The sequence below is a fragment of the Ovis aries genome, chromosome 4, assembly GCF_016772045.2.
Source record: "Ovis aries strain OAR_USU_Benz2616 breed Rambouillet chromosome 4, ARS-UI_Ramb_v3.0, whole genome shotgun sequence".
NCBI classification, from domain to species: Eukaryota; Metazoa; Chordata; class Mammalia; order Artiodactyla; family Bovidae; genus Ovis; species Ovis aries.
The window spans coordinates 47,917,677-47,941,548 of NC_056057.1; the positions used below are offsets into that span (position 1 = coordinate 47,917,677).

The following is a 23,872-nucleotide window of genomic DNA, read 5'->3' on the forward strand; positions in this document are numbered from 1 at the left end:
TTTTTTTTCTCTCATGAAGCAAGTTTATTCAAATGTTTCACATGCATGTTGGTCATTATTGTATTCCATCAATAAAGCCACTTCATAAAGTCAGTTTTCCAAAAGACAGCATCTTCATTTTAAGTTGCCTTAGTTGTTTTATTTAAGTATATATGATATGGCCACAAAACTGTTATACCAAGTCAGAAATAATTATTTCATTCAGGTCAGTTAACTATCCCATTTGATTTTATACACATATCATCTCCACATTATAGTCAGCTACTGTTTTACTTTTTTTATGTGATTTTTTAAAGGCCTTAGAAAGACAGTAATTGTAAAATTGGTGTTAAATGCCTTGCTTTTTTTTTTTCAACTACTTGCCACCACTGAATTCTAAAAATATCTGAAACTAAGCACTGATTGAAATCTTTTCAATTCATAACGTCATTACAAAGAATTCTATTCAAAACAGTCATTGAGACAGTCTCCTCTCATAAGAGTGCAAGCGCTCTTTTCTGGGAGATCATTTCTTGAGAAGAATACTCACCTTATATTCTAGCAGTCACAGTATTTCTATATTAACTTCTATCTGCACATAAGAGGAAGGGGAAAAAGAGAAACTTAAAATAAGTTTGACCTAGATCAGTGGTTCTCAAGCTGTGGGATGTATCAGAAGCTCCTGAAGAGATTAGATTGTTAACATATTTCTGGGATCTGTCCTGCAATTTCTGATTCCACAGAATTGGGATAATCTGAGCTGCTGCATTTTTTAAAAGTTCCTGGGTGGTGCCAATGCTGCTAGTCTGGACATCACACTTCGATCCAGATTTTGCCATACCTTGTTCATCATGTTAAGGGTTTGGATTTTACCCTTAGGCTATGGGTGTCACTGAGGAATTTCAAGCAGGGAAATGACATCTTAAGATTTGTGGTTTTTAAAATACCACTCTTACAGCACTATGGAGAATGGAGCTTTCATATATAACATCTCTCATTGATTCTAATGCACATTACTTTTTTACATTTATGATTTCTGGAAGTAGGATGCATTTTTGCAACCATTGGTATATCACAGTTTAATAGGCAGTAAATTATCTTTCCTAGTGGCACACAAAATAATGGTGCATTATAATTTGTTAAGTGGCTGATTCTCTGAAAAGTAATGTCATTTCTTCTCACATTGCTGTTTAGATGCTAAGTCATGCCTGATTCTTTTCCCACCCCATGGACTGTAGCCCACCAAGTTCCTCTGTCCATGGGATTTCCCAGACAAGAATACTGGAGTGGGTTGCCACTTCCTTCTCCAGAGTATCTTCCTGATCCAGGGATCAAACCCACGTCTCCTGCATAAGCAGGTGGATTCTTTACCACTAAGCCACCAGGGAAGTAGCGTTCTATAAAAGAGAGAGTTTTATTTCTATTCTACAGATGAGGAAACAGATTTTAGGATAATGCAAGAGACTCAATCCAGACCACACAATTACGAAACAACAGGTCCAAGAAAATGCAAAATCATTGGACACATAAACAAAGCATCTTTCCCATATGATACTGCTTATACTAATGACCTATAGTTCACACACCAGAGAAAGGAGATGAGGGCAAACCAGTGCACCGAAACACATCAACAGGAGCCAAGAAAGATTTTTATGGGCACCAGATACGAAACACCAAAATTAAGAAACTAAGATGAATCTCTTCAAGACTTTTATTAAGAAACTATAAATAAATGAAAACTGCTAAATGAACCACCTCCACAAATAGAGATAGAATCAAACAGCAGTTTGTGAACATGGTTTCTTTCACATCATGCTGCAAGATGCAGAATATGAATGACATAATTTCTCTGAGGAGAGACACTGGTTTGAGGATTCACTTTAAATTACAGTAGATGATACCATGAAGTCAGGTTTCTGCCAAAACAGGCCCTGGGCCTGAAGAGCTGCCAGAACACTGCATGATCGGCTTTCTAAGAGACGCCACAAGCCCAAGGTATTTCAGTGGCAAACAGAAATGACTCCTCAAAAAAACCAAAAATTGTATGCTTTTGATTAAATTTGGTTTGAAAACTGTGACTTTCTGAAATACCATTCTGTAGATTGCCAAGTTATTTTTCAATTCTAATACTTAAAGGAGAAAATTAAAATAGAAAATCTAACAAGTACTATTGGTCATAACATTCTACACATCCCCACTCCCTACTACAGGTCTATTAATAAAACATTTACTAAATTCTACAATCTCAGCACATTGGAATATCTTGACTATGATAAGTGAAGAACTGTCACACAGATGCTGTCTGCCACTTGGGTGCTCTATTAAATCCCAAGCCAAATTTTAAGAACCCAGGGAAACATGGCCAGAGCAATAAACAGAAGATGTTTCTATTTTTCCCGCTTGGTTTTAGGTTCATTATAAACATTTAAGTTCTAGACTGATACAGAAATGCATTTAAGTGTTTATAAACAGCCAATAACAGGGGCAGTACATTCTGACAATTAAAGCACTTAAAAAACTACCATATTATTAGGTTTGACACAACTCAGGAGCAAAATAACCCTGAGTTAAAGGCAAGGCATGTATCTAAATCAACCCCTGTGTCAAAATAATTAGTATTCCAAACTCCTCCAACCAGACAAAGAAATGATAAAAAGGTTCTAAGTAAGGGCTGAATTATGCAGGGTAAACAATAGCAAAGCTCCATTACTTGTGACTCCAACTAGTGGCAATTAACAATCATTTTCAAGTCAAAGCAGATTCCCTTTAAATGTACTACCTGTCTCATTTAAATTCCTAATAAATATCAAGATAAGTAGATCATCATTACTATTTTCATCATCAGCATCATGCTGATGGTTGAAAAAAAAAAGAACTCAAATGGAAATCACCAAAAAGCATTGCCTTCCCTTCCTGGAGTGGGAGATGTGGTCTGTTCCTACTCCCTGGAGGCTAGGGTACAAGCTCAGCTTGCAACACTCCCACTTTGAAAGAGTTACTCCAGGATTGAGCAAAATCAAAGTGGGAAGGTGGTGGTGTGCCCAGTAGCCATGAGCTCCCAAGACTGAGCCTGTGGCATGAGGTTATCTACTGCCTCTGTTAGCTGTTCTCTAGCTTTTCTGTTGTTCCATCACCTGTAACCCTTCCGATTCTATTTCTATTTAAAATAGCCAGTCTGTATCACTTGGTACTCAGGAGCTTGACTGATAGGCTTCACCACTGCAGTCTCCATTTTGGGGGTTAAAAATCAATGATTTTTGAAAACGTGTTCAGTTGTTTTGCTATGGTTTTAAATAACAAATAATTTCATTTAGTGGGCTTCCCTGACAACTCAGTTGGTAAAGAATCCGCCTGCAATGAAGGAGAACCCAGTTTGATTCCTGGGTCGGGAAGATTTGCTGAAGGGATAGGCTATCCACTCCAGAATTCTTAGGCTTCCCTGGTGGCTCAGCTGGTAAAGAATCTGCCTGCAGTGCAGGAGACCTGGGTTCGATCCCTGGGTTGGGAAGATCCCCTGGAGAAGGGAAAGGCTACTCACTCCAGTATTTGGCCTGGAGAATTCCATGGACTATATATAGTCCATGGGGTCACATAGAGTTGGACATGATGGAGCGACTTTCACTTTCACTTAGTAGACAGCTGGAAATAAGAGATAAGAACAGCAAAAAAAAGTGACATTATTCACAATCCTACCACATGGAAACAACCACAACCATTTTGGAGCACACCTCTCCAAGCTTTCAATGGAAGTGGACATCTTGATCCCAGAGAAGAAAGCACAGACACAGTGACCACACTGGAGATTCGTTAAAGTCATTAAGCCAGGGCAGGGCAACCACATATTTCATCATTCAATTCACTCAGAGTGAGAGGGCTTCTTTCCCTCCTTCTCCTATTAATAAGTTAGCCAAGAAAACATACATAAATTGGGGTTATCCCTGGCCAATCCAAGTGTACACTGCCTCTTCATATCAGAATAGTTGCATGTACAGTTTAGGAATCCTTACTTAAGAAACAGTCCCAAAGAGGCTATGAATTACAAATTCTTACTCAGCACAACTTATTTTTATAACTTGTCAAAAAGAGAAAACTAAAACAACAACAACAACAACAAAGATGATGATGATGATAAACCCATGTTCTAACAAGTTGAAAATTTTAATGAAAAATTTCTTAAACAAAAACCTACAATATACTTAGCATCAAACAGTACAAAATATAGATCTCTTGCCTAAGTTAGAAAAAACAATGATACAATTTATTTTTGCATAGAACTTCACCCAATAAACAACACATACATAATAAGACTTCTTTCCTGATTATCAAGGCACCACTAAAGCAGTACATCCAGTTTTTCACAACCAAAATAAAATAACACATCTTTCTGGTTTTCCCTCCTATAATTGGGTCAGAGGCCTTAAGAAAGATGGGGGAAAGAGCCTGAACATCAAAATACACTGTTTCAGACTCCTGGGAGCTGATAAGAAGTACTGGGATGAGGGCAGAAAATAAAAACATGATTAACAAAACCTAGTTAGAACCAGATATAGAAATAGTGCTATTCTATATATGAAGCAAGAGAAAAATATAAAGTATCTGAATACAGATTTAAATACAGATAAGTAGTTGATAAGAGTAAGAAAACCAGAGACAGTGAGCTTTTAATTTTTTCCCCCTCTTTTAAACCAGAATCTTGCTTTGTAGCACCTTCACTTTTGGCTTTCTGATCTAGTCAGCAACTTCTTACCTACAAGCTACTGCCTTACCTCTTTTCTACAAGCGTTCTTTTGAAAATCAACCCTGCTTGCATTCCCCATCATCACGCATCATATTTTACCTAAAGTAAATTCAATCTCTAGATCAAATACATTGTGCACAAATCTAAAAGGTCAAAAGTAAATTTTCTATAAACTTACTATTTTTATCCTTTTATGGATAATTAGTGAAATAATCATTTTATCTAGAACCAGTATGGAATGAACATACTTTAAAATATGTCTTCAAAATGAGTCCCAAGAGTACAGAAAAGGTATAAAAACCATGCAAGGCAACACACAATATTTCTAGTTTATATAGTTCCCTACATATAAATCCTGAACAGAAATTACAGTCAGGGACAAATGAAGGGAGAAGGGAAAAAAATGTTTTAACTTTAATAGCCTAAACATACACTGTAGTTCCAGAAAGTACAGGGTAAACTAACAGCTGATCTTTGAACCTCAACAGTCTCCAAAAATGGAAAGATTTCTGGGTGATGAGAATATTGCTTTGAAACAGCAATTTCTAAAGTACATTTTCTCCATGTGTTTTATTTTAAATATGCTCATAATTTGTTGCAGGACTTTACTACAAATGAAAATGTTTACTTGATATTTACTAAAATAGTTATCAAATATTTCTGTCAGATATGCTTACTGAATATTTACTTAAGTGTCTAAGGTATTTAATAAAAGTAATCTTTGGCAGCACTACTCTAGTTCATGGTCTGTAACCTTTATTTTTATTATTATTTTGTCTCAGTTTTTTTAAATGTTCAAGAACCATTTTGTAACACTGGAAGAAGAGCTCAAAGGAAAGAAGATGCAAGAGCTCTAACTGAAAATAGAAATGCAGTCAGAATACAAAATATTAACTATTAAGAAAAGACTGTATGGGAAAAATGGCATGTATTACTTTTGAAATTTTGCTCCTAAAGAATTCTAATCCCGATACCAAAATTTGATGGTGGCAAATTGAGGTATGTAATAGTCTTGAGGGGCTAAATCTAGACATTCCTGCTCTGAGGCATCTACCAGCTCCTAGACCATTTACTGAATTGCTATCTTGCCCTGAACTTCATGTACATTATGCGCATTATCTCCATATACATTATCTCAGTTAAAGCTCATAAATATACAATTGATATGCATTATTAGATTTGCTTTATACAGATGCAAAAACTGGGGCCCAAAGAAGGTTACCTACTTGCCTGAGGAAAACTGTACCAAAACTCTGGCCTGATTCCAAAATATGACAACTTCTCTACGCTGCCTTTCCTTTCCTGAAACACCACCAACCACTGCCTCCTGAGCACCCATTTTGCATACATTACCTCCTGAAATCCTTACAACTCCATGTGAGGTGGGCATTATCATTTTTATTATAAAGATCAGGAAAATTAAGACCTAAAGAAGTTAGGTAGCTAGCTAGGATTTACTTTCTGGTTCACTGCTGTAAAGGCCATAATCTCTTTTCAATATATCATGCTGCTTTCCAGTTCTGAAACTGAATAAACGCATCAACACAAGATGATCCCTTCCTTTACAGGAAAGAAGTATTCTATTTGGGATGAAGATCTAGTCAGATAGAATCTCTTGTTACCATGGCAACTCTCCTCTTCCTCTCTTCACAGGCCCCCTCACTTCTCTCAGCAAAATGACCAAACAACTTCTCAAGGATTATCATCAATTACTCCACTACCTCCCCTGTCAAGCACATAACTGGAAACGCTTAAAGATAGCAGAAGGAAATCTTCCCCCTAGAAAAAGTCCTCAGCGCCACTCTGAACTCTGTATGGTAACCTTACTCCAAGGACCAAATTAGGTTTGGTATATTTTTAAAATAAAAAAATGAAACGTTTCCCACTGTCACTTCCATCTTGTGCCATTATCAACCTGATGAATGACAGACATTTCTAGGTCTGAGACTTCATCTATAAAATCAACAGCATGATCTTGGATTTTAGAGCTCTAAGTTATCTGATATACATCCTCTCTTCCTTTGCCTGACTGGGGAAGAAAGAAGCTGGAAAGTGGGGTGGGTGGGTAGGGTGGGGGAACGTAGACTCCACAGTAATTAAAGCAAAATAACCATTATTAGCTTCTAATGTATACACAAAGATCTACTCATAGGCACACAAAGTCCAATCTGAAACAAGCAACAAAAAACAACCCAGAGTTTGTGCTTTGCCAATTCTAAAAGAATCATCTATTTTTAGCTTACATCCACTCAAGAGATGGCCTAGGCTGGTCTGTAGTAGCCAACTGAACTGCTGAACAGTCAACTTGGCTCACCAATGAATCTCTAAGGCAAGACAAATCTTCGGTCCTTAAGAGTAGTAACCTTTGGCTTGACTGCATCCATAAATTCAATATAAGAAAAGAAAGCTAGAAAGATTTTCAGTTTGCCAAGAAAGTAGCATTTCAAATATACACATTTATTCCAGTATCTCATTTCTTGTATAAAAAGAAAGGTTGGCCAAGACCCCAAAGTCTGGACATCCTTACATTCCAATCTTAATTCTCCAAGTCTAACTGAGTCACTTTATAGCAGGGGGCTGTGAAAAGGACCAAAGGGGGCAAGATTAAAATTAAAATTCTAAAATCACTTGCAAAACAACCTTAAATAACAATGAATTTAGGACTGTGAACAAAGGTAAGAATTTCAATAAATTCTGGATTTGAGAAAAGGTATAAAACTTTATATTTCACTTTTAAAATTATCTATAAACTAAAGCATTTCAATAAATATATGCAGTTCAGTAGATCACCTAAATTTAAATGTGAGAACCAGCCAATCAATGCTTTCTCAAACCAATCTAGGGAGCTTTGCCTAGTATTCTGGATGCTGCCTTCAGTCAGACACAAAGCAAAGAACACTAGACAAAGCGGCAGTATAAGTTCAAGTCCCAACTCTGACATTAATTAACTGAGTATGCCACCAAAGCTCCCAGCTCATGGGATATCCAACATCAGGGAGGTGTTTCCAGAAGCAGAGGGTATACCAGAGAGGCTGCTGGACAGCCCACTGACAGCAAGAGAGCCTTTGAGGTCTCTAAGGACAGGGAGGTGGGGTAAAAGGGCTACAGAAAGAACATTCAGTAAAGCTTTTTAGAAGAAAGTGAAACAAGAAGATACTGACCAGCTTTTTCTAACAAAAAAGACAAAAATAACTTTCTCTTAGAGAAAACTTTCTTACTTGTTAGGAAAGAAACTTTAAAACTTTTATTCAAATAAACATTAAACACTTAAGTCTATTACTATATGGGTCAGAAGACACTCTTGGTACCAGGAACACAAAACTCATCTCTCTCATCTAGTACAGAAATACAAACAGCATACTAAGAGACAAAAACAGGGAGAAGGGCCCTCAGGAGGAGAGAAGTGCAGCTCAAAGCAGAGATGGCGCCTATAAGGTCATGAGGTCAAGGCAAAGGAAGAGTCTATTAGGAAGATAAAAGGGTGAAAGCAGCAACCATGGCAGACCAGTAAGAATCTAGCTGAGGGGCACCAGACGGTGAAAGACCTTAAGCTATACTGAAGAGTCTCTCAAGGAACGTGATCCTGGAGGTGGTGCAAAGGGGAGAGGCCAGCAGAGGTCAGAAAGAAGGTCAGCATCTCAGGCCTGAGGCTAGGAATGGCTGAAAAGAGAGAGAGCAGTGCAATAAAGTCGCAGGGGAGCAGACAGGACCTAGTGACCAAATGGATGTAAACTGTGAGGTAAATGAGATACGGTAATGCTGAGGCTTTTAAGTCTACAGAAAGTTATAAACATTTCCTTTTAAAAATTAAAATTAGCAGAGTGACAAAATTTTAGAGCCAAAAGGGCCTTTCCTAGTCACAGTGGGCCCCAGAGTTGTAGAGCCTGGCAGTTAAGAAGTAACATGAGCAAGAAGTCTAGCAGAGGTAACACTGACTCCAGCAGCTGCTAAAAGAAAAGCTTGAAATTTACATACACACATCAGCAAAACATCACTATTTGCTGGAGTAACATTACGGGTAAGGGACTTCCTTCTATCCTTGTAGAAGCCTCTCAAAGTTTCCTGTTGTCTTCTGCTTTCTTTCAAAAATATTTACAGTGTACTTATAAACTTACAGAGAGATAAGGTAACTTTTATCAATGACTCCAAAAGCCCTAAGGGCAACCATAAACAAAAGGCTTACTTATTCTTTCCCTCTCCCTACAAATACTTTTCAAATTCTAAAAGATGATGCTGTAAAAGTACTGCACTCAATATGCCAGTAAATTTGGAAAACTCAGGAGTGGCCACAGGACTCGAAAAGGTCAGTTTTCATTCTAATCTCAAAGAAAGGCAGGGCCAAAGAACGCTCAAACTACTGCACTTATTTCACATGCTAGCAAAGGAATGCTCAAAATTCTCCAAGCTAGGCTTCAACAGTAGGTGAACCAAGAACTTCCAGATATTCAAGCTGGATTTAGAAAAGGAAGAGGAAGCAGAGATCAAATTGCCAACAACCATTGGACCATCGAAAAAGCAAGAGAATTCCAGGAAAACATTTACTTCTGCTTCATTGACTACGCTAAAGCCTTTGACTGTGTGGATCACAATAAACTGTGGAAAATTCTGAAACAGATGGGAATATCAGACCACCTGACCTGCCTCCTGAGAAACCTGTATGCAGGACAAGAAGCAACAGAACCAGACATGGAACAACAGACTGGTTCAAACTTGGGAAAGGAGTACATCAAGGCTGTATATTGTTACCCTGCTTATTTAACTTATATGCAGAGTTCATCATCTGAAATGCTGGGCTGGATGAAGCACAAGCTGAAATCAAAACTGCCGGGGGAAATATCAATAACTTCAAAAATATAGATGATACCACCCCCTTATGACAGAAAGTGAAGAGGAACTAAAGAGCCTCTTGAAGGTGAAAGAAGAGAGTGAAAAAGTTGGCTTGAAACTCAACATTCAAAAAATGAAGATCACGGCATCTAATGTCAAACTTCATGGCAAATAATGGGGAAACAATGGAAACAGTGACAGACTTTATTTTCTTGGGCTCTAAAATCACTGCAGATGGTGACTGGGACATGAAATTAAAAGATGCTTACTCCTTGGAAGAGAAGCTCTGACAAATCTAGGCAGCATATTAAAAAGCAGAGACATCACTTTGCCAACAAAGGTCCATATAGTCAAAAGCTATAGTTTTCCAATAGTCATGTATCGAGTTGGACTATAAAGAAAGCTGAGCACTGAAGAATTGATGCTTTTGAACTGTGGTGTTGGAGAAGACTCTTGAGAGTCCCTTGGACTGCAAGGAGATCCAACCAGTCCATTCTGAAGGAGATCAGTCCTGAATATTCATTCATTGGAAGGACTGATGCTAAAGTTCCAATACTTTGGCCACCTGATACAAAGAACTGACTTACTGGAAAAGACCCTGATGCTGGGAAAGATTGAAGGCAGGAGAAGGGGACAACAGAGGATGAGATGGTTGGATGGCATCGTTGATTCGACAGACATGAGTTTGAGCAAGCTCTGGGAGTTAGAGATGGGACAGGGAGTCTGGTGTGCTGCAGTCCATGGGGTCACAAAGAGTCGGACATAACTGAGCAACTGAACTGAACTGTATCTGTATGGATGTGAGAGTTGGACCATAAACAAGGCTGTGTGCCTAAGAATTGATGCTTTTAAACTGTGGTGTTGGAGAAGACTCTTGAGAGTCGTCTGGACTGAGGGAGATCAAACTAGTCAATCCTAAAGAAAATCAATCCTGAATATTCATTGGAAGAACTGATACTGAACTTGAAGCTCCAATACTCTGGCCACCTGATTTAAAGAACTGACTCATTGGAAAAGACCCTGATGCTGGGAAAGATTGAAGGCAGGAGGAGAAGGGGAAGACAGCAGATAAGATGGTTGGATGGCATCACCGACTCAATGGACATGAGCTTGAGCAAGCTCCAGAAGATGGTGAAGGACAGGGAAGCCTGGCATGCTGCAGTCCACGGGTTTGCAGAGTCTGACATGTGACATGACTGAGCGACTAACCAACAACACCAACAACAAATACATTTTACAAGACAGAAAAGTGAAGCACAGATTGGCCATATAACCTATCTACCAGCACAGTGAGGAAAGATTAACCAAATAATGAGTTTGGTATAGGGTGGGTTAAATTTGACATTTCAGTAGATTTTAGGTAGCGATGTAAAGCAGGCAGCTGGATATATATGTCTGTAGCTCAGAAAGGAGAACGGGAGGTGTAAGTTCAAAAGTCTGCTCACAGATGGTACTCAATGCCATGGAAACATGAGAAATGAAACGTGAGAGATGAGATCATCTTCAGAGAGAGAGCAGCAAGAAGAGCACAGGCCTTGGACAGAGACCGAGGAAGGGCCAGCATATGGATGAAGAAGGAATCAAAAAAGAAACTGCGCGAGATCACTTTCACTTCTTCATCTTCTATTCTAACTTCTTCACTAACCAAAGAAACCTTCTGTATTAAGCCTACCTATTTCAGAGCCAGATATTTTGAATACTGAAGACATCAACTATAAATTTTACCAGTGTTGAGAGGTGGCCAGTTAGCGACAGCAATCTTTCGCTTGCCTAGAACTGTCAGGAGAAAAGGGACCCCATATGAGTGAAATCTGCTGATGAGAAGCATTTCCAGACAAGAGAAACTTTCCCTTTATGTGAATGGTTTGTAGCTCAAACGCCTTCTAGAATCAGGAAGTTGAGGGTGAAGTACTATGGTACACAACAGTAAATCAGGATGAACAACAGAGTATCAGGCAGCAAAAGTCTGAATTCTGTCTGCGTGTCCTAGTTACATTTGCTCTGTTTCAAAGCAAAGGTTAGTACTCTTAGTCTCTTTCCTTCTTGGTTGCTTGTATGTTGAAGTCAGTGGAGAAAGAAATGAGTACAAACTCAGTTATTAAATGCATGCGACCTGACTCAGGACACCTACTACACAAAAATACTCAACACTGTCAGATAATATGTAAGCACAGTTGTTGGAGCTGCAAAATATGCCTTTGAGAGGACCTCTTTGACTTAACTGTGGTATGACACTGTTAAAACATAACATACTGGTTTCTTATCTATAAAGTGGGAATAGAACCATCTGTAAGGATTTCTTGAAGAATTAATAGTGAATACGAAAATGTGCTATAAAACGAAAGGCATTTAATACTACTTCTTCCATGCTCTGGCTTGAGCAGATATTAAAGAAGAGTACTAGTATAATTTAAAATAATCATTCTTGGTTTTCTTAAGAGAGGGTAACTAGGCAAACCAATTGCCTTGTACAATGTTCTAAGACTCCAAATTTCTTAACTTTATAAACACTGAAAGTTTACAAGAATCCTATCTGGACCCTTAGATGAATCACTTCACTATTTCAGGCACTGGCTTTTCTAATGCAGAAAATAACAGTGGAGGATAAACTGGATCTCTAATTTCCCTTCTTGCTATGATAATTTTCATCCATAATTCATCCAAAATTCAGCCATATAAGCCTGGTCAAAAAAACAAGTTAAATGCTTTTGATTAGTTAATAAAAACAAATTCTTATAACTGAGCCACATCATTCATAAGCACTTCTACCTTTATCATCTCAACTATGATACATTAAAGTTAGAGAGGAAATAATACTTTTGATAATGTGGTGACTGCTCCAAACATCCCTTTCAATAAGCCTATGACCTGGAATAAAATGAGACATGACAGTAGATCTTCAGTTTCTTCACATGAGCTCTTGTTGTCTATGTGCTTCTCAAAGCATGAGGCTATCATTGAGCTAAATGTTATTCTAGTGTTTAAATTTAAATACATTATTCTGTACCACATGCACTTAAATGCAAAAAGTGCAGGAAGAGAAACACTGATGTGCTGTATGACTAGAAAAAGGCTGCTATGGGCTGTGTTGGGCTTACTGGGGGACATGATGTCAGTCACTCTACAATTTCACATCTGCAGATATAGAGGTTTTAACTTACATGCACGCAAGGAGCAATGCCACTGAACGATGCCATGGGAATTTAAAAGTTTAGAATTACAAAAAGCACCAAATCACATCAGGTAACTAGAGAGAGCCTCATCTTTAGAAAAAGTCAACTTCTGTGGATCCACTTTTAAAACATTAAATTTGAAAAATTTCTTAGAAAACACTTGATTTGCATTCACCTAAAAATATTTCTACAGATACTTCATAACATCTAGTGCTAAGAATCAGAAGGCCTTTAATGTTCTCCACAAAAATCTGTGATTCCTTTAAACAATCAGGTAGGTGAAACAGCAGGGAAGTTTTACTACTATGAAAATCAGTTCCTTTTGCCATCAGTCATTTAAAAAACCTTTACCATCAGTCATTAAATACATTAATGTAACTCAGAGAAACAAAGTTTCAGGGGACCGTGAAATAGGGGCCACATTGCCACAGGGAACATAGCTGACCTCAGGGCAGCAACAGCAGCGGAAGCTCCTTGAGGGCACATGACCGTGGAGGAACAGAGCGAGAAGGAACTGGACACTGCACAGAGCTCATTACACCCAAACACAAATTCTTGATTTATTCACTTTGAAATAAATACTGGCATCTGTAGTGAAACAGAAGTATACCAAGGTACCACCGTAGCAATAAATCCATCAATACACTCTCTTCCTTCATCTACAAAAGCCCAGAAAGTGACTGAACTGAACTGAAACTAAAGAGAAAATCACATATAACAGACCAAGGTGTTGAACTGCATCACAGGCAGCCAAGGATTCTGCTAGACAAGTCTTTCATTTATTCAAACACAGACTGTCAAATTATAAAAGCAAACATTTAGTCTCTTAAGAAAATGACTGAGCTCAGCAACAAAATAAAAAAACTTTCTCCCACAATTCTGTATTTAATTCCATCAGACTTCCTTTTCCATAAATGAGTATAATTTTTTTTCATGAGTTAGTATAATTTTGTATGCACTATAGCTGTCAACTTTCTTCAGCCTCGCATTAAAGGCTCCCCCTGCAAACTAAGGATTATCTTGACCCCTAAAATAGAATGCCCTTTTTCATTCAGAATTCAGGGGGTACTATCACAATCAATACAAAACTGTTAAGGGGCAAGTGAAGAGGACAAGAACAGATGCTGGAGGAGGGAAGGGAGTGCCTGGGAGCATGTAGGGATCCCCAGACCAGGGACTGAGCCCAGGCCCACTGCAGCGCAAGTATAGTTTTAAATCACTGGACCACTACGGAAGTCCTTGGATTTTGTTTAAATTCCGGCTAAAACAAGGCCAAGAACAATCTGAGAATAATCTGTGTATGTACGTATGTGTTAAATACCTCAAACCATAAAATCAGATGGAACACAGACTTGGACACTGTTACGTCAGTACAACATTAAAAAGAGGACTTGAAATTTAGTTAAGTGGTGCAATGGCAAATAATTAAGTGATATTTTTTTACCCTTAAAAGAGAAAGAAGAACTGAAAACACCTTTATCAAACGACAAATAACTAGTGAATGCCTTTGTATTATCAATTTGAGTTCCAGTAAAGGAAATAAATTCTTTTACCCATACACTGTAATATTGTAAGGATAAAAAGCAAAATAACAAGAAAATGGAAAGGGATAGAGCAGAGGTCAGGAAAGAAAAATAATAAAGATAATAATACTCTTTTCTAAATGGAAAAAGAAAGGTTAAGACAACAGAATTCATTGGCATTTCCATCTGAAAATATTATTCAGTGGTTATAAATTTTAAGCTAAAATTTTAAAAAATTTATAATTTATTCTTTAGTCATGAGAGCAACTTATCAAATGCTCAGTAAGGCATAACCACATTATAGAACCTTCCACCACTAGGCCTGGCTTAGTGAATTTTAGATAAATTATAGAAGTGAAGTTTTACATATACACCATACAAAGACTTCTGTCACAAACTGTTGACAGAAAATTTTGAGGCAAACATTTTATATTTTAATATTTCATATTCATGATTATTGGGTATCCTGCAATCATGATCAACTATATATAACATAGAAAAAATACTTAAGGTCCAACAGGCAAACTATCTGTCTTTAAAGCATATCTACCCATCCAAACAAATACGGAATCACCTCCTTTTACAGCCTTGAAGAAAAATGTATTTCATAGCCTTTAAAAAAAAAAGCAGAGTGTGAGTATGCTTTTATTTTTTTAGGTTATTTACTTATTAAGAAATTTTAAAAGCTGAGGTATAGTCGATTCGCATTGTTCTGTTAGTTTCTACTGTATAGCTAAGTGATTCAGTTACATATATATTTATACATAAACAGATATATACTTTTATATACATATATATATACCTTAGATGCTTTTTCAGTTTCTCTGCCTTTATAATGTATTGCAAGATGCTGAATATAGTTTCCTGTGCTATACAGTAGGACTTCATTGCTTATTTTATTTTTTATTTAATTATTTTAATTGGAGGATAATTACAACATTGTGATGGTTTTTGCCATATGTCGACATGAATCAGCCATGGGTACACATGCGTGATTGTGCTTTAAACAAAAAAATTATTTATTCGGCTGCACTGAGTCTTAGTTACAGCATCTAGTTCCCTGAGTGTGTGTGTGCTAGGTCACTTCAGTCATGTCCGACTCTTTGCAACCCGATAGACTATAGCCCTCCAGGCTCCTCTGTCCATGGAATTCTCCAGGCAAGAATACTGCAGTGGGCTGCCATTTCCTACTCCACTAGTTCCCTGACCAGGGATCAAACTAGGGCCCCTGAATTGGGAATGCAAATTCTTAGCCACTGGACCACCAGGAAGTCCTGACTGCCTCTGTTGGTAATCCTCCCAGCATCAAGGAATTCATCTGCCCTCTCTCACTCAAATGGAAAACACTGCTATAATTTTTTTACCCATTTCCAGAACAAATGAATTATCAACTCTACAGGACATGCTACAACCTTCAAGCCTAGAAGATAAAATGTATTTCTTTTAACCTCCTTAAAAGACCTTACTTTTAGCCTTATGGAGCATGTATCTGTTCTCAACATGGGCAGAACACCTCTGTTACTGAAACTTTTCCATGATTCTTGTAAACTATAGCATAAAAGTCAAAACCCTTACTGCTACATAGAAGAGTCCTTTCCATCAGGGTACATCTCTCTCTCACCTACTTTCCCATCCTTTCTTCTACCTCATTCCAAGCCATGTGCAATTATTTAGAGCTCTCAGATGGTCCCACACATTTCATCTCACTCTGACTTCTCCCACGCTACTTCTAGGCTAACCTAAGGATTTGGACTCCTGTTGTACAAAGCATACTCCTTACCCTTACTCCTCCCAAAAGATTCAAATTCCACCAATAAAATTGCATTTTGTCAAAGGGAAGATCTTGAATGAAAAGATGATTAAATTTTGCAATTGTCAGTGAAGACTTACTGCATATCCACAAGGCCCTGGTTTAACAAGGAAGGTTAGAGAATCTTAATTCCTTTACATTTTTTAAAAACTAAAAAGAGAAAAACCAACCATCTGTGTTGAAGGTTATCTGTCTGGAGCGAGAAGCTTGGATCATTTAACTTCCTGAAATCTCTTACAAAGTTAAGATTCATTAGCATGAATACTAAGTACACTCAAGGAATTTAATAAATGCCTAAGTTTTTTGGGGGGGCTCCAAAATCACTGCAGATGGTGACTGCAGCCATGAAATTAGGAGACGCTTACTCCTTGGAAGAAAAGTTATGACCAATCTAGATAGCATATTCAAAAGCAGAGACATTACTTTGCCAAAAAAGGTCCGCCTCGTCAAGGCTATGGTTTTTCCAGTGGTCATGTATGGATGTGAGAGTTGGACTGTGAAGAAGGCTGAGTGCCGAAAAATTGATGCTTTTGAACTGAGATGGTGGAGAAGATTCTTGAGAGTCCCTTGAACTGCAAGGAGATCCAACCAGTCCATTCTAGAGGAGATCAGCCCTGGGATTTCTTTGGAAGGAATGATGCTGAAGCTGAAACTCCAGTACTTTGGCCACCTCTCATTGGAAAAGACTCTGATGCTGGGAGGGATTGGGGGCAGGAGGAAAAGGGGACGACAGAGGATGAGATGGCTGGATGGCATCACCGACTTGATGGACGTGAGTCTGAGTGAACTCCGCGAGTTGGTGATGGACAGGGAGGCCTGGCGTGCTGTGATTCACAGCATCGCAAAGAGTCGGACACGACTGAGCGACTGAACTGAACTGAAGTGAATACAACAATCTACTGTGTCTTGTATCTTGTTAAAGTTGATCGTACAGACTTCACTATCACTTACAAACACCTGAAGAAACACCAAAGGTACCACAACAATATTTGACTTTACTAGAAGGAAGAGACAAAGAGCAAAGAGACTAGTAAGTCAACACTGCCTAGGATATTGCCTAAAGTCATCTATAAAACACTCAAAAAGAGACTAATACATAAATCCCAAATGAGGGTGTAAGCAAAAAAAGTTTGTCATAAGAAAAACTGCATATGTTAAGTGTAAAATATTAATTCCTAAATAATTTGTCAGTATGACACTGGTTTTTCTTGTTGGTGATGTTATTAATATTAACATACATCTGCTTGAATTTTATAGACATACATTATGCTGAAACAAAAGTTAGCCTTAAAAACATTAATAATAATAGTGGAACTTTAATGATAAAAGCATAGCACTTTGTTTTCTTTTTAATCTGAATATTCTAAAATGAGTAAGTGTATCTTCTGAGATACGTGGGAAAGATTGTTAGACAATAACAATAATTAAGGCTTGATTCTCCTGCATAAATTAGTATATTTTTCTTTATAGGTAATAAGAGCAATGTTACGTTTTTTCCTTTAGTGTGCCTGTTAGAAAACATAAGGCCAAGTCTGTTAGTCACCTTCCCCAGAAGTTGCACAGCAAAACACCACATATCTGTGTGTGTATCTGAATTTCCTCCCTCGTAACTTTCTACCCTGACATGTATTTTCTCTGACCCTTTTCTGTTGCATTGTAGGTATTCTGCATGTGTGCGTGCTAAGCTGCTTCAGTTGTGGCCGACTCTTTGTGACCCTATGGACTGTCACATGCCAGGAGTCCTCTGGGACCCTCTGTTCATGGGATTCTCCAGGCAAGAATACTGGAGTAGGTTGCCTTTTCCTCCTCCAGAGGATCTTCCCAATCCAGGGATCAAACACCCTTCTGTCTAACTAGCTTTAAAATGCTTTTTGTGGGGAGAGATGGAAGCAAAGAGGAAAAAGGAAGAAAGCATGAAGTGGCAGTCATTCGAACAGAACACTGTTCTACCTCTGTCATTTTCAGATGACTTATTATAGTTTAAGTTCCATCTGAGAAATGCATCTCTTCAGGAGGTCATTTTCTACTCTATATCAGTTGATATCTCATGGAATTTGAGGTATCTTATTAGCATGTGGTTATTGGAGGGGAGGTCATCAGTATTTCTGCGTATTTGAAATGTCAAGAAAACCTACAAATACATGCCTTAACAAGACAATTGTTTGACTTATATTCTATAGATAATGCTTTGTACTCATATGATTTAGTACTCATATGATTCCTTGAAAATAAATCTGCACAGGTCTGTGGCTCACAAATTGTAAATCCATGTGCTACAGTACAGTAGAAAAAATGTTTACCATGAACTGAATTTAGAAAACAGATACTCTTTCTTAAAAAAAAAAAAAAGACTGGTACAAGTTTCTGCTTTGTTTTGTTTTCTAATCCGCACTCTCAATTAAAATAAGAGACACTTTACATGGAAACCAAATTTTCAACTTTTCCTGAAAATCACAGAAACTCACACAACTTGGTCTGTATTTCAGCATGGCAGCAATCAGCAACAGCTGATCAGTGCCATCTCTTTAGATAGGGTTTGTGTTTGCCAATTTGTTAAAGACCCCACCAGGCCTTCATAGCTCCTTTACAGTGGCCTTCAGTAGACAATTGTGTTTGCAACCCTTCACCACAGCTATAGTCTAACTATACATTCCTCAAAAATGCAACTATTGGTTATTTATAATCCTTTCAAAGAGTGCTAATGGCCTCCCACCATAGAGTCATTCATGATGCAGTAACTCAGCAGTGCACATCCACCAACCAGGGTATGTCAGGGGTAAGCCACCCACCAAAATCTCTTCTGCTTCTGTGTTGCCACTGCTGCTCCCTGGTCTCCCAACAGCTGACTGGCTAGCACATGGCAGCTGCTGATACATGTTGGCTGGAGGACCTGATGATGATGATGATGATGTTGTTCAGTTGCTCAGTCGTGTCCAACTGTGACCCCATGGACTGCAGCACCTCAGGCTTCCATGTTCTTCAACATCTCCTGGAGTTTGCTCAAACTCATGCTCATTGAGTCGATGATGCCACCTAACCATCTCATCCTCTGTTGCCCCCCTCTCCTCCTGCCCTCAGTCGTTCCCAGCATCAGGTTCTTTTCCAAGAACTGAGAATGGATGCATGACAAATGTAATCTATACCAAAGTTAGTCTTAATTTCTTCTAACTAGTGGCACATTAATTTCTGCCTCAAAGGGATCTACAATATGATTGCTCAGAATTACTTTTTTTTTTTTAATTGCCATTGCAGCTCACATTAGTTAAAAACTTCCCTGAACTACCATTTCGGGGGAGGGGTTCCCAAAGTGAAGAGGAAGTGCCACTGCCGGTACATAAAATGATCTGAGATGATACTTTGGACTAGGTATTGAATCATATACTGAGAAAATGACCCCTCTCCCAAGGTTCTTTAAATTTATCAGAATATATCAAAGAGCAAGCCTCACTTTGGTACTCACACGTATTTAAGCTCTTTTATGACACTGGCCAATTTAATTTCCCTTGTAAACAGAAAGAGCATATGGCTCAGGCCTGAAGGCTTTATCAGATAACAGAATCTAGACAGAATTTAATAGCAATTGTTTTTAAAGGCAATTGATACTGGTTCTCCCATTCTGGGAGGGGTACAAAGATTCCCTTTTAAAGAAAATTAGCATTTAAAAAGGATTATAAAATTTTATGTTTTCATGTTATGTATTTTATCAACGTAAACCATTAAAAAAGCAAAAAACAAGATGTTAACAGCAGAAGGTGAAGTGTAAACCATGAAAAAAAGCACCAAGATGATATTTGAAATACTAACATTTGGAAATAAAAGGCTATATGGCTTGATGGTACCAGTTCAGAACCAAGATGGAACATGTCCAGATTTACTTTAATTTCTATTTTGCATTAAAACAAATGTAAATATATGTAATAATAAACTATTTTTTTGGTGATAGGAAAAAGCTAAGATTTGTAACCCTGACATTAAGAGTTAAATTAGCTTAGGGCAAGGAAACCCATTCCAGTATTCTTGCCTGGAGAATCCCATGGATAGAGAGAAGCCTGGCGGGTTACAGTCCATGAGGTTGCAAAGAGTTGGACATGACTGAAGCAACTTAACACACACATATACTTGATCATATGATTTATATATGTATATATATATATAAAATTGACTTAACCTATGCCAATGCCATAGAAATCGGTATCTCCCCACACCAAAAAAAAAAAACACCTTTGCACAAAGTTCAAAGCTTATAAATTTATAAGCTGAAAATGATGACATAGAAAATATTTTGTGATGAGAGCACTTCTGCATTTGAGATCATAAGCTGGGGCTAATAGTAAGTAAACCAGTAAGTAAATCAAATGTCGTTGATACTCCCAGTTGACAAACAGCATCTGTGACAAATGCTACAAAGGAAAGATGCATGGTTCTGTAATGGCTTATAATAGGCATAACTTGACCAAGACAGGGCTTCCTTGAGATGAGATGGTTAGAAGGTGCAAAATAGCAAGGCAGGAGGAACATGCCCAGAGTGGAGGAGTCTGAGGCTAGGCTGAAGAGTACCAGCGCTCAATGGCCCAGGTATGGCGTTCACCTTTAGGCCAAGAACAACAGGAAGACAGCAGAAGAGTCTGTAAAGTGGAGTTACCTATCTGAGAAGATCTGTATTCTGGAAGGTTTGAAATGGCTGTAATATGGCAGCCCTCTCAAGAGGCATCAGAATACAGAATCAAAGTTTAAATAGGTAAAAATGAACAAAATAATTTAGGAACAATTACACTTAGACCAAAACATATTTTAAAAAGTCATAATTTCTTCATCAGACCTATGGGGCCTACCTCCATCAAGGGTTTTAAAGTAGCAAGGACTAGAACTCTAGGGAGGGGTTCTCGGGGCTGGGGTGGCTGAGTGTCAACAACTGTGGGGCTCTGCTCACTTTCCTGCTTCCCTGTTCATAGTTTTCTTTTTTTATGTTTTGCATGAAAGGTTTCACATAAGGTTCAGCTGAAGGAATAATTTTGTTACTAAAACCAAATCTGAAAACTGATGTTAATACCTATGGTGACACCCAGGTAAAAGACTAGAAGTCATGAGTGGGAGAGCAGTACCTCAGATGGCTATATCCTCTGGTTCTTGTTTGGTCTAAACTTCTCATTCTGATCTTCTTCCTAAGTATCTTTGCTGGTGGTTTAGCCACTCAGTCGTGTCTGACTCTGTGCGACTCCATGGACTGTAGTCCACCAGGTTCCTCTATCAGTGGGATTTTCCAGGCAAGAATACTGAAGTGGGTGGCCATTTTCTTCTCCAGGGAACCTTCCCAACCCAGGGGTCAAACCCAGGTCTCCTGCATTACAGTCAGATTCTTTACCAACTGAGCCACCTTAGGAACTCAGAAATGGTCCCTTATCTGATTGCAGTCCTCTTCAAAAGGGTTCAAACTCTAGGTCACCCTGGCACATCCACCAGAATGCTAAAAGAAATAGGAAGCAAGGAGAGAAAGGGAAAGGGAAGGGAAGAGAGAAAGAATATACAGAAGCCAGCTGGCAAAGACCTGGAGCACAGCTGGTGGGAGTGCAGATTGGCACATTTGCTTCGGAAAGTTGGCAATATCCACCAAAGCTCAGCAACTGCACTCCTAGGAATACACGCAACAGAAATGCTATGCAAAGGTTCATTCACCAAAAGACATGTATACAAATGCTCACAGCAGCACTACTTCTAATAACTATCAGCTGCAAACATTCCACAAGCTCATCAATAGTAGAACAGATTATTTATCTACTGTTAGGTATATTCATATCTTGAATACTGTACAGCAATGAGACTGCATCAATTACAACTACACAGGAAAACACATATGACTCTCACATAGGTAACACTGGGAGAAGACAGACCAAAAGAGTATGCAGAGTGTGTGCGTGTGTGTGTACTCAAAAAGAGTTGAAACAACTGACTAGTCATGTACAGAAACAATTTCAACTTCTATCTTAATACAAAAGCCCAAAATTAATCACAGACTTAAATATTAAGAGCCGAAAATTTCTATATGCAAACCCAGAAGAAAACCTTAGTGACGATGGACTTGACCAAGATTTAGATACAACACATAAACTACACAAAAAAGAAAAAAATCAAACTGAATTTTATACTGATCTATGATCTACACACTTTCCCATATACAACTACAATTTAAATACTACTAAATAATAAATAAAAGCAGAAGAAAGCATAAAGACAGAATAGACAAAAGATAACCCAGTTATCTCATCTCAACACTCAACAAAAATGTCTCAAATGCTTCTATCCTGCAAATACAGACACAAAACCAAGAATGTCAGAGTGACAGGTGGGAAGGGGAAAAATAGTGATCACTGAGGCCCATCTACCCTTTGTATTGGAATGGGGAGGGGATAGGTTCAGCGAAGAGGGAATCTTATAAAATTTGGCTCTCCTTCTCACAACTACTTCACCACAGCAACATGGAGAAAAATAAACTCAATATCAGAGCAAATAAAAGACCCCTTGATCCTGGATCATTTTCCACTGAACATCCTTTACTTTCTTCTCTCTTCATATGGTGATATACTTATTTATTCTTTCCCTTCCGTTCTCCTGATTCTTCCAGACTTCTGTTTTTGCTTTCTGCAACCACGCATTATTATCATATGCCCTTTTTCTCTTCACTGAATAGGCTCCAAAGTAAGAAAAGGAACTAAAATATATACACAAAAATAGCACAGATTCGCAACTTCCCTGGTGGCCCAGTGCTTTAGACTCCACACTCCCAGTGCAGCAGGTACAGGTCCCATCCCTGGTCGGGGAATTAAGATCCCACATGCCACACAGCACAGGTTCTTTATGTATTTCGAATGCCCTTATATGAAAGGAGGGGCAATGCACCAATCTCCATCACCTCTTACCAACTCTGTCTACATAAAATTGGTAGAATATAGGCCACAGCATAATTATTTTTATGATACTTTCACCCTCTCCCTTTCTCTCTTCTTTAAAAGGTAGCTAGCAATTTGCCAAGAATGTGCTAGCTTTGTGGGATGCTAAAGATCTAGGATACTACTTATCTATTCCAATATAAAGACCCCTTTTGACAGCAAAAAAAGAAAAATAATAAGAAACACATGCACAACAAGAAATGGTCCTTTTAGTATCCATTTCCTGAAACCCCTGAAAAGGAAATGGATTTCCTACAAGGCACTGACACTCCTTTAATTTCTGAGTGACTGTGAACCTTATTAATCACTTCATTCACATTTTATAACAGCAGATGTGGGCAATGCTTAGCGCAAATGCAGATTCTCAGCTTCTCAAGCCCCTTACCTCTTACCTCCTCAACTCTTCCAGAATTCAGCCTAGATAGACTGGAGATCACAGCTCTCAGCACTCTGGGCTCAACTCTTCCATATTAAGTATGGTCTGAATTTGTTCATGAGCCCACTGAAGCAGCAGTAATAGAGTTTGAAAAAACTTGTAGTAGAGCAAAGTTCTTTCTGTTCACCCAGGACCTTTCTGGGAATGATTTATCAGAGTCCTTCCAACAGCACCCCACTCCCTCACACACACTTTCCCCTCACTTGGAACTAGTATCTGAAAATGTTTAATAAACGATCATCTACAAATGTTGAATAAATGATCATTATATTTTTTCCTAGGTATTATCATTATTACCATCCTCTTCTTCCCCACCAACTGTAACCCCATAAATTTCCACTTCCCTGGAGTGTTCTAGCTAGGAAAAGGCAAGAAGAAGCAAATATCTAAAAACTTAATTTTTGCATCAAATAAATACACATGGCTTTTTTAAAAAACAGTA

At 38.3% G+C, this 23,872-nt stretch overlaps 1 protein-coding gene and 1 pseudogene across 14 annotated transcripts in view; both read right to left on the minus strand.

Annotated features, from left to right (window-relative positions):
• SRPK2 (SRSF protein kinase 2) overlaps positions 1-23,872 on the minus strand; it is a 244,493-nt gene that overhangs the window by 117,121 nt on the left and 103,500 nt on the right. The gene's annotated exons all lie outside the window — the stretch shown is intronic.
• The window catches only part of LOC114114583 (PRELI domain containing protein 3B-like), a 105,829-nt pseudogene continuing 81,957 nt past the window's right edge, over positions 1-23,872 (minus strand).